The following is an 18,906-nucleotide window of genomic DNA, read 5'->3' as shown; positions in this document are numbered from 1 at the left end:
AGGGCACCAAGGAGCTGTGCAGATTACTGGTGGAGTCCATGGGAAGTGTCCTAAGCAGAGGAGCTTAGACTACTCCCTTTACTTTCCCATTGATATCAGCCACTTTTGGCACCAGCTCACAACAAAACTTTTACATGGGTTAAATCGTGAACTGCAGCAATGTTCTTTTGGTACGATGCATTTTCCTTGAACTTGCACATGTTGTGCTTGGTTCCACATTTTAAAAAAGCTGTCATGGCAACAGAGAACCCGAGAAATGGTAAATAGGTCTACCATATCTAGTAGATCAGGTGAATGAGCATCAGTAAGGCCTGGGCGCCAGGCTTACCGAGAAGGGCAGATCTCTTTTCTTCATTAGTGGATGCCAAGACCCATGTCATTGGGGCAGCTTTCCTTTTCAGTTGCAAAGGAATTATCCATGAGGCTGAGCTCCATCCCTAAAACAGATTCACCATAATGAATAGCTTCTATACAGCTGAAAAGAACAGCTGCTACGGATCAGGAGCCCTCCTCACCTTGAAGTCACCCGCTGCCCCTGACAATGTCTTTCCACCCACAGTGGAAGCCCCGAATCCTTTCCGTGACTCCTTCGCACCTGCAGTGGGCCATGGGCCATTCGAGGGTCAAAGGGCATGGCCAATACCAGGGGTGGAAGTGCCCAGCATATAGCCCACTGCCGGGCTCTGCTCAACATGCAGAAGCACACAGAAGATCCAGGCATCTGTGCCAAGGGTTTCTTTATTCTGTGATGCATAAGAAAACACCAGCCCAGCCTCAGCTCCAAGGCCGGCACCAGGAGTGAAGGGGAGAGGTTCTGTGTGGGCTCCCAGCAGAGTTAAACCCAGCAGCTTCTCTTAAAGCTACATGCAACCTGTTCTAATCCTTTTGCAGGTGTCTCTGGTTTGCCCTAAAACACCAACAGTGCTGCATGACTCTGACACCCCCCCCCCCCGCACACTCACACAACGTAGGGATAAGGCAAAGTGCACTTTCTGAGCCACGGCCCCGCCTCCTGCAATATGGCTCCGATCACACGCAACTTAATCTGCACACATTGTCAGCGTATTTTATTTAAATGTTTATAAACTCAGAAAGCAAATATTAACAAGACTTAGAAGGAGCATGAACTCCTGTCTTTGCTGTTACCTTTTGTTTTTTGGTATGCATAGCACTGCTCAAGGCCAGCTGCAGGAAACTCCTGCGTTTCCACACAGCTTTCTTTTTTAAAATGAGGCTGCAGTTACATTCGAACAGGGAAGGTCCAAAAAGAGGCGTAACACCCCCAGCACATTTAACCCACACAGATAAGGACTGTGTGTGTGTGTGTGTGTTAAGTATTGTTGTGGTTTCATTTATTGGTTAAAATGCTACAAGGTGGGAGCAGGGTAGCTTTTCACAAAATGAATAGGCAGAGGAGCTGTACCTGTTTCCATGTATGTGCAATGGCAAGAAACTTCGGGAAGTTATGACTCATCCTCACCCCTTCTTGTGGATGCCCAAGAGTACAGATGAAATTTGGACTGGCTGACTTCATAATGTGACAGCCAGCCACCTCTCCCTTTCTCTCGCATCCTCTTTCTGCACTTCCGCAGACTTTGTGTTAATATCAATACTGGCAGCCCAACCCTATGCATGTTTTTGGAGCAGAGGGCTGGGTAAGTCACAAGAAGCCAGTGTAGACGGACAACGCCCCTTCCCTTGTGATAATGGGATCATCGGCAGGGATTGTTCTTGGTCCAGGAAGGTTGGCGACTCCCATGTCAGTGGGCTCCGTCTCTTCTTTTCAGCTTTAGAGGGGATATCCATGGTGACAAACCCATTTTGGGGTGGAGTTCAGCACCATGGATCGCTCCATAGAGCTTTGAGGGCGCTACGAAGGAGGATGAGCCCACAGGCTGGCAACAGGCGTCGCCAGCCCTCCCAACCCCAGCTGCCCTTCTCAGATGGGCAGCACTCCTGCGTTCTCCACCTGCCCCGCCTCATCTGTGGGCTGGGAAAAAACTCAGTGGATCACTTGAAATGAAGGGGAGCACAGCCGGGGACCCACGCCAGCTGGAACAGGACGGGAAGTCAGGGATCGACGCAGTCACAGTCAACACGGGATGCTCCCCAAGGCAGATGCTCCCACAGGGACCAAAGTGAAAACCTGGCAAGGCTGTGCTGCTTCCCGGCTGGGTCTGGTGGAAAGCCAGCCTCACTGCAGGTCCACAGTTCTACCCTGCACCTCTCAGCTGAGCTCAATGGCATCCATTCCCCTGTTTAGTTTGCGCATCTCTCCAGGCTGGGCATCCCCTGTCCATGTGGTGGGGAACTGGAGAGGAGAGCCAGGTGGGTGTGCACAGCACAGGACTCTCGTGCTGCCCTCAGAACAGGGTTTCTCTGAGCGTGGGAGAGCTCAGGTGTGCTGCCGCTCGCTCTCACTTCTTCACCTTCACCTCTGGCACACCTTCCGTCTTCTCCTGAGCTTTGCCCACAAGTCTGGAAAGGGAGAGTAGAAATAGACTACTATTTCTACTCTCCCTTTCTATTTCTTCTACTACAAGAGGAGCAGCTGTCCTGACCGGAATCAGGGGAGGGGAGGGCTGTACCACCCCTCACCCCTACAAATATATGCCCATATCTATGACCGGCCTCAACATCCTTATTGTAAATGGGAGGTTTTCTCTGGAATTATATTCAGCCCTGCCCTGTCAAATCATTTGAGGTGCAATCTTGTGAGTGTTTAGATGGAGGGAAAGTCCACGGATGGCCGGGGGACCCTGGGAGTGGGGGCACATACGCAAATCTGGAATCGTTATCACACATCCCTCCTTTTTGTCCATTCTTAAGCGGCCACCCCACCCCCAAGCGAACAAATGATATTTGTGACATTTACAGGAACCTCTTTGGGAATGTGCCTTACAAACTGGCTGCTGTTGTAAGAGAACACACAAAACTCAGTGCTATGAACACAAAAATTGAATTTCATTTGCAGTTAATCAGGAACACAGCCTTAGAATTAGGTAAGATTTCTCTGTTTATGATGCGTATTATTTTTCAATCTCCCCTAGTGCTCTGATTGTGAATTCTTATTTCAACTCTATTCTACATTATAATGAATTTATTAAGCCATGACACAATTAATTGTGTTAAAAACAGAGGCTCCGTACTGTCTGGCAGCCCTCTAATTGCTATTTCACGCTGCTGGCCATGGCAGGCATCTGCCGGACTTTTTCCTTTTCACAAACCATCACCCACTCTGTGTTCTGCCCACCAGCCAGGAAATTTGGGGTTGACCCCTAAGCAGACCCACTTAGGAAGAAAGAACAGCTGTGTTTGAGAAATCCTGCTAACAGAATGTTCTCTTTCAGGGCTCCTGGAATGTAGACCCTTTCATGAGGTCTGGAATAAGGGCTGGGGAACGAAGGGGCGGGATGACAGATCTGCAGCATGACAAAGCTGGGGGCGGGGGGCTGGTCGTCAGGGCTGGCCCAAGAGGTTCTGGGGGGAATTACAGGACAGCGCTCCCCATCCCATTTCAGGAACAAGTTGTGTAATAGCCCTCCTGCTCTGTCTTCCAACACTCTTCTTCCCCTGCACCCTTCTTCCCCTTGGATCCAGCTCCCTGGTCCCACACTAGAGCATCCCTGAGGTCTGCCCAGAATCCTCCTGAAGAGCTTCAGTCGGGGGCAGCTCAGCTGTAGCAACTGGTCCCAATGCCAGCTGCTCCTGTTGTCGAGATATGTGTCCTTTCGCTCCACTTCTGCCCTCCTGTAACTTCAGCCCATTCCACCTGGTTGTGCAGTCCTCCAGTGTCGCAGAGAGTAACTTCCTCTGTGCAACAGCTCTCCAGACCACCAGCTCTGTTCTCCTCTGGGCTCAGCAGGCCCCTTTCCTTCAACCTTCCTTTGCTTTCCATAGACCCAAACATCCTCATCCCATTCACAGTCATTTCTGCTGGAAATGTCTCCTCTGCAGACATATATGAGAACAACAGAAAATAATCTTTGAATGCATGTTGGAGAACGTATGTATAGATGTCAGTTAATACCCTTGCTCTGCAGGCAGCGAGACAAGGACCTGTCCACAAATGCCGCTTTCCAAGTCCCCATCTCAATGACACATTTCGTGTTACAGAAGAACTGTGGGTGGAATTTGCCACTGGCACTCAAAAGTCAGTACTGCCTATACCAGCATCATAAACAAACAGAAAGCAGGTTCTCAGAATCTCTGTACATTCCCACCAGCCAATAACTAGGCAAGCCTTTCAACGGTTAGCTTTGCCAAATGTTATTAAAGGTGGGTGTAGCCATATGCCATGTCCTAATTGGTCACTGTTCCAAACCTTTTAAAAATTGAAGGGGGGTGTATTAAAGAAAAAAAAACTAACTAGCTAGTATTTTTCTCCTCCTAGAGGAAAGGAATAGGACCTCTTTGGGGTACCAATGCAACATTTCTGCTATGCAGCAGTACAGATCAAGGAGAGGGAAAAGATTGAGAAGTTTAAACACAAGGACGTGAATGTGGGCGAGTATTTGAAGGCTTTGGGCCATAGTTTTGTGGCTTCCTGTGCATATTGTGTAGGCTAGAAACTTTTGGGGGCTGTGCCCACTGTCCCAAGGTAACACACATACCCTATCCCTGTGTAGGTGGCTGTGATTGAAGGGGTTATACAATGTAAACATTTTTCTATAGCTCTGTCGTGGGTGTCTGTGAGAATGCCTAGGGCCATGAAGTCTTTAGTCTGGTCCTGCTTGTGGGGCAATTGGTCAGTCCTGGTCACACCGCAGGTTTCATTTCTTACAGGGACTCCTGGCTACTTTTAACTTCAACACCAGCATCTACGTTGATTGTCTCAGGATGGTGTAAAGCAGATCAGGATCTACTAGCTGATTTCTGGATGAGGTGCAGTAGCTTGGCAAGGGTCCCCATTGTTTAACCATAGCTGTTCTCAAGGTCCAAATTAGACTGTTAGGATCCCTGTAGTAATTCTGTTGTTGATTCGTGTATGTGGATCAGCTCAATGAATGACTCATGGAATTCACTAGTGCCTCCATCCCTTGGGATACCTTTATACAACTGGTTTCAGCTGGTGGACCTTGGAGTTCTCATACCAAACATGAATTACGTGAACCTTTCCTTGCGTAAAGGGCATTGATTTTCTATGAATGCAAAAGCAGGATCTCTGGAGCTGTAGCACATTGCAGGGGGGAGGGGTTAAAGAAGGGGCACTGGCATTAAAGTCACCATGACTTGGCTGGCACATCACAGCTATCCAGGGGTGCAGAACATCACCGTGAACTTCCATAGGATGAAGCATCGCTGGGATATTTACTGAGCAGGGGCTGGCAGGCAAGTGGGAACTCACATGCACATTCCCACGGCAGTCTTCTTACTCATGCCTTGCTGATACGCAAACCGTGTGACCAAAGTACCCACAGCATTGTGGAGGAGAAAAAGAGCAGGATTTCCAGTTGTGACCCCAAATGACAAGACCAGAGTATTGATTGCCTCTGGGCATTGGCCTATACAGGAGTTGTATGTGTTCCTTGACACTTTAACACTGCACGGAAAACAACTGTACAGAAGCTCTGAAGCCCTGAGTCTCTGATAGGTTTCAAAGGGCAGGAAAAATATGGACTGGGCAGCCGCTGAAAGTTGTTTTAAAGCCTGGCCAGAAACATCAGCAAATAAGGATTCTGCTTCGTTATTAATACTATTCCATTTTAAAAAAACACTAAAATATGCAATAGCTTATGATGCAATCCTGTGTACATTTAGACAGTGGCTCTTTCCCAGCCAGCCATGCTAGGACTTGTAGGCGTTTTTTCTGCCTGGACATGCATTGGATTCTGCCCTTCATCATTTATAAGAGACAGAGAAAAAGAAAGCAATGATATCACCTTTTATACATATGTGTAGTTACACAAAGCTGTCCGAGTAAAATGCATGATTCCAAACAGTAATGAACAGTGACCATATTTGTTTAGTTCTGAGGATTATTTATATTTTTACGGAAGGTCAGTTCTGAAGAAGGCCTATATTCTATTATTTTCTATTCCATTCTGTGATGCTAGGGGGCTGTTTCCTTTCCCATTGGTTGTTATAAGCAAATTTAATAGATGCTATTAATCTGCATGGGACTGTAGGTGCTGCAGTGGTTTAAACTGCTGAGCTGCTGGGCTGGTTGATTGAAAGGGCAATTGTTTGAATCCGCAAGACGGGGTGAGCTCCCGTGCTTTGTCCCAGCTACTGCCAAACTTGCAGTTCAAAAGCATATAAATGCAAGAAGATAAATAGATAAATAAATGTTACCTTCCCCACTTCAGAGGGAAGGTAACACAGTGTTACCTCAGTGTTTAGTCATGCCGGCCACATGACCACGGAGACTGTCTGCGGACAAAGGCTGGCTCCCTCGGCCAGGAAACGGAGATGAGCACTGCCCCCAGGAGGCAGACATGACTGGACTTTAATGTCATGGGGAAACCTTTACCTTTACGTTTTATTAATATGTATATTCCACAATTTCTTTTCAGCAGAGCATTTGAGTGAGCTCAAAGCCAGGCTCAAAGCCATCGACTGACCTTAAACTTCCCCAAGGTCCCTTGTGGCCCAAACCTCAATTGGGAAGGGCTGCCTCACCTCAGTCAGATCTTGCATGAATCAGGCCAAATAGATTGAAGAAAAATGAACCAGCAGGTGGAACTCTCTGACTCCTCTAAGTCTCGGGGAGATCCAAGGCAGCCTCCCCTCTGGGTACCCATGCTAGTGTTTTTTCCTTCCCTTAAATCCACACATCTCTCCTGTATGCTCCAAGCAATCCCAATGACAGGTGAGCAGGAAACCAAAACTAAACAAAGAAGGGGCCACTCCAGCAAACCAAACTAGCAGGGTAAATTGCTATAATCCCACATGACTAAAAAAAAAAGATGCAGCGGGGTGGCGGGGGGACTACTGAAAACTACCAATTCTTCCAAATTCATAATTGGTTGGCTTGTTGGCTGAAACTCCTTCATTCATTCCATTCATCTTTACAGTGTTCTGTGATCACTGGGATTGTGAGAGTCAGAATGTATTCAGCAAAGAAGTAAAGAAATCTGACACTACATTGTCAGTCATAAGACCAACTATACTCCCTGCTCCCTCCCCTAATCTTACTTGAGGCAGTCTCATTGGTGGCTTCCCTCTTGCCACAGCCACACCAGTTCCCTGTTCGTGCAACAGGCAATGGCAAGGAAACAATCCTGGACACTGTAATGGAAGCAGTTCACATGGAAACAACCAGTGAAAGGGGCGGTGCATAATACATCACATCACACCAACTACGTGATTCCAGGCGACACCTCCCAAGATGCACAAAAAACCATACACACCGAATATTATTTTGTGTTAAAAGGGGAATTGTCCGCCAAACTTCATTAGTTTCTGTAAGTATGGACATCATACAGAAGTACGTTCACCCTTCGTTAATGAAAATCCACCCTGCTTAATGGGTGGACAGGTGGGTGCTGAGATAAAAGGGTCAAAGAGAAGGCAAAGGGGAGCCGTTTGTTTTGAATTGTGCCACTGGACCCCTTTGCACCCGACTGGCTTTGCAGCTGGATTTCTCTTGTGTCTTCCTGGGGGCCACATGCAAAAAGCTGCACTCCATTTTCCAGCAAAGCTCGGGGAAAGTAACTTGTTGACATTCGACTGTGGTTACTATAGTGCATTTGGGCCAGGATGCAGATAGATCCCTAGATACTGAATAGCACTGGGACGTTTTCAGTACAAGAAGACAACACAAACAAGGATTCTTTCTTCCAATCCCCAAATGCTCTTTAAGATAGAAGTGCTATAGTACTTTCTCCTTCTGTTTCTAAATGCACACACATTCACATAGGTTTGCATATGCCCAAACAGAGATATATTTCTCTGTTTCTAATATTATATTAATATATAATATCTATATTTCTAATTCTAATATTAAGCAAAAGCTCTCAAGAAAACCAAACTCAGCATAAAGGGCAAGCTAAGGGGAGGTGTATATTCCCTTAACTTTTTAAGTAATTCTTCTTGTTCCTGTTCTCCTATAGCAGTTCAACAGAGGCAAAAGATCTGCAATGCCACCTATTTTTTAAATGACATCTATCACTTAATAAAATCATTAAAAACACAAATGCAGGACTTAGAAAGTAAGATTAAGTGCAATTAGAATGAAAGAATGAAAAGGATTAGAATGAAAGGTTTTACATGAGTTGCTGTATGCATGTCTACATGGAGTGCATTCAGTTGAGACTTGTTTCTAGTCAAGTGTTTTTGGACTTGCTTTCTGAAAGAGGCTTGTCTAAAGAAATTCTGCCTAAAATGAGTTCTTGAATTGACATCACTGAAAGTTGCATAAAGGAACTGGGGAAGATGATTAAATCATACACAGGAAAAAAAACAAGTGCTGACTTTATACACACACAGCTGACTCATTAACAGCAAGCAGGTGACACCAGTTCCACCATAAGCTCTGGGTAATTAGTTAACTAAAGAAGGATGTTTATCAAAACTAAACCTTTAACTGTGCATAAAAACTTTAATCCATGGATTCTTTTTTTAAGGACCAAAAAATTGAGAATGAGTATTTTGATAAGTGGGAGGCATAATGTAAACCAGTAATATCATCCTTATCATAATTCTGGAGAATTATAATGGAACTATAATGGTATTTCCTGCTGGAAGGGTTTTCAGTATCTCTCTTCCCCTCCATAAACATGTGATATTTTACTATGTAAACGCCTACAGAATGGCCTACACAGAGGACTTGAAGATTTGCTTCAGATTGTTTGGGGGGAGCAAGCCTTGACAGAACAGCAGGAGTGGAAGCAAAACAGGCATTGCATCTCTCTATCAGCCTCTTGCCTCAAGGAAAATGGGAAGTCTGGCTCCTCGCTCTGCTCACACCTTCTGGCAGGAAATGTGGGTTGTTTTCAAAAACTATGATGGGCATTTGTTTCTGATTTTGTTCTTCCTTTTGAAATAGACTTCTGCTTGTACCCAATGTTAGTCCTACTGTGAGTAGACCCATTGACTTAGGCATGGACAACATAAGTCCCATTTATTTTGATGGGATTTACTCTAAGTAAGACAAATACTAGATACAACCTTTTGCTTCCCTTAGGCTGTTATAGACCCAAAGGAAAACTAATCTTTTAAAGAATGTGAAAATGGTCACCTTGAACATTCAAGGCTTCCCCTGTAGTGCAGGTCAATGATTAATAACTTTCTGAATGCTGAAAGGCATGCAAAATTGAAAAGTCAACGGTGGGATCTCTGGAGACACAATTTATCTGGCAGCAAAGCACTTGAAGCAAATGCCTGCACCACTTTCATTTTTAATGCATTTCCCCTTTTTCAATTTCAGACAACACAGCCCCAGGGCACATTTTATTCAGATGCATCATAATACCTTTGATCGGATGTCTGTCCCGGTGAATTTCTGAAGCGATGTAGCCAAAGGTGGTTGGGGCGTGGGGGGCGGGCAGGGGATCCAGACATTCTTTTCTAAAGGCTGCCTCTGTGTTGACATCTCGGATAGCACTTGGGTCTGCGCACCGACGCTTATGTAAGAGGAACTAAGGACGATGAGACAAAGCAGACACTGCTGTGCTAAACCTACCAGCCCTTCTTGTTCCTTCACATGTAAAATAAATGAAAAGCTCCAGAGATTAGTCTATCTTGCGGGAAATTAAGGAATGAAGTTAGCAGCAATTGCTCAGCTGTTCAGCTATATAATGCCAAAGAAAGCAGTATCATTTGGGTATTTTGTTTCAGGCACAAATTGGGATCATCGTGCACCAAATCTAATGTTGAACTGAGCACTGGCCTACAATGTCTGTATTGTCACTGCCTGTGTTTGGATCATTTGAGCCAGTCACACAGGCCAAATTAACTAAGATGGATCACAGGATTTAGAAAAGCCTCCCCCAAAGTGGTGACCCCACCCAGATTTCTTGGACTAAAACCTCCATCATCCTTAGCTGTGGTGGCTGTGGATGATGGAATTGTAGTCCAGGTTATCTTGAGAGCATCGAGTTGATGGAGGGAGCCTGAGATTTTTTTTTAAAAAAAAAAAAACCCTTCAGCATGTTTGTAGTTTCAACTTTTTCTGTAAAAGAAGGGGTTAATGTAGCCTTTTTAACAGGTGGTGTGACTCACAGAACTCCTAGCCATATGCTGGCTGGGACTGATGGGAATTGCAGCCTGAAGCATTTAGCGGTCACCAGCTTGGGGAAGGCCACGCTCAAGCTTCCCAACATTCCACCTACGGCTCCTCCTTAGGGGAAAATGGAACTGGCAACTCCAGGGTAAAGGAAGAAATCCTCTTTTGAAGCTGCTTTGTATTTCACATTCAGGATCCGCTGCTACACTCAACCTGTCAGTGTAAACAAAAGCCCAGATGGGTGGCGAGCAGATTGGAACACTGCTGTGTGGATGCAGCGGAACAGAATGTTCTAGTCAAGCAGAAGGCAGACTTTTAAAAGCCACAATACAAGAAGTGGATGCGAACTTTGAAACGGGGGAAACTTTGGCCACTGAGAAAGGAGCTGTGCAGTTGAGCCGATTCCTGGGGAACAAAGGTTTGGAAAGGGTAGTTCTCTTTTTCACTAGACCCCCAAGGCCTACCAACTGGAGTCTGATGAAAAATAGCGGCTCAGAGAAGACTGACATTGACTAGTACTAAGCACAAAGCTCAAACCAATACTGGATTTGTTTTCAGTATTAAAACTGAGCTCATAGTGCTATCACACAAATATCCATTTCTGTTCCCCCTTTTCTTTGTTTCAGCAATCTTATTTAGAATGAGAAAGTCAGTTTGCCAGGTGTCGGGAGGAGGAGGTTGGCATTACCCTTTGATTCGTTATTTCAATTCACTCAGGACATCCTTCAAACTCATAGCGGTAGCCCAGCAAAGTGAGCTAAAGCCCGAGAGGAAAAGACTTGAGGAATGTGCAGCCCTTTTGAGTAGCAGCTGCTGGGGAGGGTACCTGCTGTACCCTTACCCGATTTGCAGGACCACCTAGAAAAGGATGGAGAAACAATACTGCCATAAGCCCTTACACCAGGGCTGGGCAACGTCCAGAAGCTTAGGAGCTATGCTGCCTCCTTGGGAGCCCACCCCCACCCCCACCCTGCAACTTTGGCACCCCCACCCCAAGTTTTGCTGCAGTTGCACTGCTAAGTTTCAGCGGCAATGCAGCCATACATTGTGCGATGGGGGTGGCAGAACAGGGGGGCACATACAGCCCACTCCTGCATCAAATGACCGCCCAGGCAACCGCCACATGTCCGCGTGTGCTCCAGTGGTACTGACAATCCACTTTCCTTTCAGGTTCCAGTACAGTATCAATAACAAGCAGCTCAGCTGCAGAATTTGCCACAGAAAGCAGGCCCTCTTAAAAGCAGATCGGGTGTGATGCACACGTGAAGTACCGTTCCATTAAAGGCATGTAAAGCACAGCACTGTGTCCCCGGAGCTGGGCAGCCTCAGTGCTGCAGCACAGCATCAAGCTGATCTTCCCGATTTGTTCAGACAGCTATTCCCCTTCTTATAGACCCGGGACCTGGGGAATTGGTAGGAAATGGTTTTCTCCCACAAGTGGCTGCCACTGTGAACCTCCCTGGTAAAAGAGAGGCCCCCTGGCTTGTTCTCACTGCCTCAGGGATGCACTCATTACCTTCAAGAGCTTTGTTTTGTTTTGCAGGTCCCACCTGCTTTCCCAAAAAGGTGACGATGAAATTTAAAGTTTGTCACATCTGCCTCACACAGTCACCAAGGTACAGCAAACATTCAGATGGCTCACACATACTGCTGCAGTTTCTGAAACAGACTATTTATTCAGGCTACTAAATAAGTGATGCATGTCTCTTTTACACAATGCAAAGATGCTGAATAAATGGATTTTTTTTCAATGTGGAAGATTCAGGCTGGAGTCTTATATGCACTTATCTGGCAGTAAGCCCCATTGATTTCAACATTTATAGGAGTACATGAACTAAAATATGACTGGCCATGATTCAGCAGTTGGGGAGTCTGCTGAGACATACACAGAACACCTGACAGCCCCTAGCAGGTCCCAGCCAGTTATAGTTGATTCAGGGATGTGGGGGGGGGGGGGGGGGGGGGGCCCGGGGTGCTGTTCCCGTGTTCTTATACTGGGGGGGGGCTCACAGGGGGGGAGCACACACGTGCTCACAGAGACCTACCCAAAGGTCCTCCATTTGAAAAGCCCCCAAATGAACATCCTGGCAAGGCGTTTCATTGTCCCCTAAGGGCCTGCCACACCTTAACAGCTGACTGTCATTTCACAGCTGCTCTCGTCCTAGCTAGAATTCCCAGAATTTACCTGAATTTTACACAGGCCTGCATAAAAATAGGATAAGCGATCCTCTTTCTCTTCCCACTCCTTTAGAACATCACCAAGTCACTACAATAGAAACAGACCTTCAAGACAGCCATGACACTGGGCCTAATTATGTTATTAATAATCTTATTAGTACATTGCATTCATATTCTGTCTTGTTTCCTCTTGCAAGAAACCTGCGGCAGCCTAGAGAGTTGTTCTCCACTCTGTTTTCAGTCTCACAATAACCCCATAGGGCAGGTTAGTCTGAGGTGACTGACCAGTCCAGTCTCTCCGTGGGCTTCACGACTGAGCAGGGACTACAACCCGGATATCCCCGGGTCCCAGTCCAGCCCCTCTAAGCGCCATGCCACCTGGTTCTCAAGGCCACACAGAGTATTTACAGAACAAGTTGTATTTGTGGCATTTCTTCACAAGCTGCCGCAAGCCTTTACGTTCTGTGTGATTGTTGTCAATCCCCAGCTATGCAATAAGCAAAATTCAGGAAATAAACACACACAGCCCTAATTAAACCAGGGTCAATAGCTATTGTCATCTAATGGCAGGATGCTTGTTCAAATTGCTTCCTACTGCCTGGAAGTAAAAGTAGAATAAAATTGAAGTGGATATGATTAAGTCAACTAGGGGAAAAGGGTCTGAACACATTCTTTTCAAGTACTAGCTGTAGTTAACCCAAAAGATACTAACCAGTTAACTCTATTTTCTTGTTCACATCTAACATTAGGACTTTGGACAAAACGGTGCCATTGCATTGCAGTGGATCTTCCATTTGTACAAGGGGCACCAAGGATAGGCAGAGAGAAGGAAAGATTGACAATGGCAGAAACTGGTGTCTTGAAACTGCAATCTTTAAAGTATTGGTTGGAGGAACTTCTCCATTCTGAACTTGAGGGATTTAACCTGCTCCTTTACTCTGGCTTCTTCTCCATTAACTCATGTGCTTTTCTAGATATCCATTAACCAACCACAGTGACATGATTTTTCTGCAAGACACAAGACTTTTGCTCTGGTACTCCACTGTTTACAATTTAATTCCAGATTTCCTTGCTCTGTGGGAAAAAAAGAAGAAAAATGCTTAAAAGCCTGGAAAATCAAGGTTCTGGAGAATAACAATGTCATGAAAAGGCCCAGCCACCGTGATCACAAGTACATAATAAATGCTTCGTGTAGAGAAGCTCTTTGGCTCTGCTTTCACACAACAAATGTACTGGAGTGACACCACCACCATTGCTTTCCCGGGGTGTTTTATGGAGCTGCAGGTGGCTGCTGCACGAACAGAGAGGAAGGAAAGCTCAAATTCATGGGCAAAAGCTCAGGTATATGAAGAACACAGCCAGTGTTTCTGCAAGAAAGTTTACCAATGGGGTAGCCATTTGTGCAAATCAAAAAAGCGGACAAAAAAGACAGAGATTTGCATGAAATGGACAAATGCGTCTTTAGACATAATTTCTGCAACATAAACATAGCTGCAGAATATATCTTTCCACAGTGGGAAAGAATAACCAGGTGAGCTGTGTGCCTGCTGGTCAGTCTGTTCTCAGGTGACAGCTGTCGGTGGGCATCTTCAGAGCCTCTGGACTCGCACTTCCCATGGTGCCCTAACCATAGTGGGGCTGGACAGACCTTCAAATGGAAAATGGTCCTATGGATGCCCTTCAATGTCCTCTGTTAAGTAGGACCCCTGGTCATCCAAAAATTAGCACCAACAGATCACTGCTGACTTCTGAAATAACAGGTCCTGGAAAGCACCGTGGGCAAATCATCCAGTGCCCTTTAGATTACAGTTTGCCCAAACTAAGAGCAAAGATTTTGAAGGATGACATATCATACTATGGGCAGTACAGATTTCTGTCCATTACTCTGTTAATGGGGTGACGATTTTTTAAAAAGTAATGAGACTGAACAATTGTTTTGCCACTCAGTTGTTTTCTCCCATGAAGCAACTGAAAGGATGTCACTGTTGAAGGAAACCATTTGTGACATTTGTTTTAAGAATCACAAGGGGGCTTTCTGCTATGCCCTTGTAAGAAAAGCAGACTTAGAAGAAAGAAGCCATGCTGTGGATAGAATTTAAAAGCCTGCTCAATAGAGATTATAGCTAACTAGTAGACCCTTTTGCTAATCTTTCCTAATTTTATATACATAATTTATTTAGTACTTCCTTTTTGGTTTTGTTTTAAATAATGAGGGATTTTTAGTCCCTTTCACTGCTGTTAGCCTATGCTGTTTGTTTTACTTTGATTTTATTCAAAGTAGATGTTGTATTATGTTTCGCTTTTGCATTTGCATCTGGGCCCAATTCAAGGTGCTGATTTTAACCCATAAAGCCCTGAATGGCTTGGGACCAGGATACCTGAAGGAGCACCTCTTCCCTTACATGCCCTCACGCCCCTTAAGATCTGCGAGAGAGGCTTTGCTCTCGGAGCCCTCTTTAAAAGAGATAAAAAGAACAACTACCCGGAGCAGGGCCTTCTCTGCGGTGGCACCCAGGTTATGGAATGCACTCCCTGGAGAGGTGCGCCTGGCGCTGAGTCCATATTCTTTTTGGCGCCAGGTTAAAATCGTATTATTTAATGGCTATTTTAAAAATTAATTTTATCATTCACAGTCGCTTTTTTGTTTTGGTTTTGGTTTTTATATATTTTTACTGTATTTGTTACTGTTTTATTGTTTTAATTCTACGTTGTAAGCCATCCCGAGAGGCCGAGGCATGAGGGGATGGCATATAAAAGTTTTAAATAAATAAATAAATAAATAAATCTTTTATCATTTTAAATTCAAAATATTTGGCTCTTTGAACAATATAAAAGTGTTGTGAGCAAGTACATAAGCAAGACTATTATGCCATGCGGGGTCGCACCACGTTCCGTCTAGACATTCCGTTCACAAGTGGGCAACTGGTTGACTGTGGCAAACCCACAAGCAGTCTTTAGTGCAACGGTACCCTGCTGCCCATGTTCCCCAGCAACTGGCGTACACAGAACTGTTTCCTCTGATACTGGAGGTGGCCTATGGCCATCAGGACTAGCAGCCCTTGATTGCCTTCTCCATGAATTTGTCCAATCCCCATTTAAAACCATTTAATTGGTGGCCGTCACTAAATTTTTATGAAAATTTGTTCCATAGTTTATGTGCAGTGTGAAGAAATACCTTCTTTTATCGGTCCTGAATTGCACACCTGTCGGCTTCCTGGGATGACCCCACGATGATCCAGTACTAGGAAAGCAGAAGAAAGATCTCTCCCTATCCACAATCTCCACACCATGTATAATTTTGTAGATTTCTATCCTATTACCCATTACTCACCTTTTATCTAAAAACAAACAAAACAAAAACCCAATCCTAGATTTTTAAAACCTTTCCTTTTAGGGGAGTTGTTCTACCCCATGGATCACTTTAATTGCACCTTTCTGCTTCTTTCTGAGGGACAGTGACCAGACCCTTATGTAACATTCTAACTGCAGGCACACCACTGGTTCGTATAGGGCAGTGTGTTGCGAGCAGCTTTATTTTCATTTCATTTGCTCGTTCTGCCCAACATGGGACTTGCATTTTTCACAATAGCCACTCACGCGGATGGTGTTTTCGTCAGGCTGTCTACCACAGCCCAAGATGTCCTCCCTGGCCAGCCACTAACACAACTAGCACAGATCCTATCAGCTCGTACTTGAAGTTAGCGTTTTTCCCCCCTGACATGCATTACTGTACACTTGCTCACATCGAACCTCATTTGCCATTTTGATGCTCCTTCTCCAAGTCTGAAGTGATACTTTTGGAGCTCCTTAGAACCCTTTTTGTTTTAACATCCCTAAATAATTTGGTGCCATCAGCAAACCTGGCCAGTTCACTGCCCACTGCTAATTCCAGATAATTTATGAATATATTGAAAAGGTTCCTTTGGGACCCTACTTTTTACATCCTTCCACTGGGCAAATTTATGGTTGGTACCTATTCTCTGGTTTCTGTTTTTTAATCAGTCACTGATCCATAAAAGGACTTTCTCTCATGTTCCAGGGCTGCTAAATTTGCTCAGGATTATTTGTCGAGGGACTTTGTCAAAACCCTTTAGGAAGTCCAAGTAAACAGTGTCACACCTGTGCAGATGTTATCTGGCACTCTAAAGCAACTCTAAAACCTCAGTGAGACAGGACTTGCCTTTGCAGAAGCCATGCTTCTTCTTCCATAGCTTATCCTTCTACATATTTCTTAATTTAGCTTTAAGAGCACGTTCAACAATTTTCTGTTAAGTCTATGGGCATATAATTTTATACAACCCCCTTTTGTAATAACTGGTTCTATACTGGCCATTCCCCTCTGGTTCAGGGGCTGATCATGATAGATTTTTTTATAAGTTCAGCAACTGAGCTCTTTAAGAGCTCTAGGATGGATACCATCTGATATAAGCAATCAGGGAGGGCTGTATAGAAATCAAAATAGTCTGGCCAAAATCCATTTAGGGGTTTAAAAGTGCAAACTTTTAAGAAGTTTCAGTTTGAAAAGTTTAAACTTGAACTGATCTTATGTGGACTGGGAGCTGGTATGGTTTTATTCAAAATGGGGAGAACTGTGCCTGCTTTCTCTGAAGCCGCGACAGGCATTACCTTGAGTCAGTGTCTAGCCGCTACATCCTTTTTCATTTCTAATCTAGAATAGGCAGAGGGATCCTATTTAGCTTGGGATCATCACATGAGGAGCAGAGGGGCTTTTAAGATCCAGATTGGGCCCCTTGCACCTTTTCCGGAGTTTAAGAAGGAATAAAAGATAGTGCTGCCAGGCACAGATTTTTAAGTAATATCTGTTTTGGCCCTTAGTAATCTAGCAGCTGTGTTTTGTTTCTTAGTCAGTTTCTGAATTATCTTCAAGGGTAACCCTGCATACACATTTCATAACAATCCAAGCCAAAATTGCAAAGAATCTCTGAGCTCTCACTTCCAAATGCAACTAATACTTCACCACTTGGCCGATTAAGAAGCTGAACTACAAGAAGTTACTTCTGCAGTATCTGTAGTACCCTCCCTAGCCAGTCTGAATAACTCCAGCTAAAGATGTTCCTTTTCCTCCCACTCATCACTGTTCAAATAACGCTGCACTCAGGTTGCAACTGGATTTGACACCTAGAGTTCTGTGGCTGAATTGCCTGCTGGTGTTTTGGTGGATTGTGTGAATGTTTTAGTAGAATTTTATGGGAGACACTTGAGTCCAGAAAGAACCCAAACTGGCACTGTAGAGCTGGGGGATGAGAACCTTCTTTCCTTATGCTAATTCACTGGTGAAAACTGCTCCCCGAAGTTTCAACTTGCCCTGTAAAACAACAGCATATGAATATCTGTTAGCAAACACATTCCATCATAAAATTAAATGCAAAATTTATGGCACAGGCCTCAGCTATTTACACACAGACACACACTTGTTAGTTTATTTGTTTTGCTTACTGTCTTTCCCATTGAAGAGTTTTGAAGAATCAAATGCTTCCACACTATTTCATTGCTGTTGAGTTAGCCTAATAAAAGTAATTCCCTAATATGGATTCTGGAAGTGTGCAGAGGCTGTTATTTTTGTCATTTATCTACTGGAAATTACCATTTCAAAATTAACTACTCTTGGATTAAGAAAAGGAGAGCAGCTCTAAATGCTCAGCTAATGATCTGAAAGCAAGCTGCAAACTGACATTACGGGGTCGCTCATCCTTCCTGCTACCATTTCCATTCAGCAGTGTGAAAAATGCTTCCTTGCTCATTTTCCATCAAATGGGAATGATGAGGCATGAATAAAGGTAGCGCAAATAACTCCCAATGTACTGCAAGTGTCAGGTTATCTGGTTTAATTTACGGCAAGATGCTGTACCAGCAAAATTGCCCACTAAGCTATAATGCTGCATTGCTCCAGGTATCATCTGTGCTTAAATTATATTTGATTTCGGTGGGGCTGTACTTCCTCCAGGATCACACATAGGCTTTCTTCCCAGTGCTTCAGAACTGCCCTTTTGCCTTAACGTTTCTCAGCTGGGACTTGGCGCTGCTGGGCCCCAATCCAAACAAAGTAGATTATGTGACCCTGAAGTCTGCCCACCCCAATCCGACAGGGCACAACCAGGCACCTGTGTGGGGCTGCCATAATTCAGATGCAATGACAAGCACCCCTCTCTGCCTGCTGTTCTTCAGCCAAAGAGGGTGCCTGAGTACTTTGTAGCTGCCTGGCAAACCCCTGGAATCAGCCAGTGGTGCAGACTTGGGATGGGTGCACACAGAGCAGCAGAATGGCCCAACGGAGACTACCAAGTCCGACTGTGGGGGGATCACAGTTTTTGCACGCTCTCCCATGTTAAGGCTTCCGATCACAACAGAAAGAAGCTAGTGAGATTGTTATCCCTGAAGCTGCCTGCTGGAGTGGGCATGGGATGGAGCATCCTGAATGAGAGCATTCCACACTGCAGGTTCCATCTCTTTCGAGATGTTCCAGGGGTGTAACGTTATTTCCGTTTCAGCGCTAATGCTCTTCCTTTCCATTTCATTGATGAACTGCACGGCCTGCGGAA

The sequence above is a fragment of the Varanus komodoensis genome, unplaced genomic scaffold (genome assembly GCF_004798865.1).
Source record: "Varanus komodoensis strain SLA01 unplaced genomic scaffold, ASM479886v1 scaffold47, whole genome shotgun sequence".
Classification (NCBI taxonomy): Eukaryota; Metazoa; Chordata; class Lepidosauria; order Squamata; family Varanidae; genus Varanus; species Varanus komodoensis.
Note: the sequence above shows the minus strand (reverse complement) of the source record.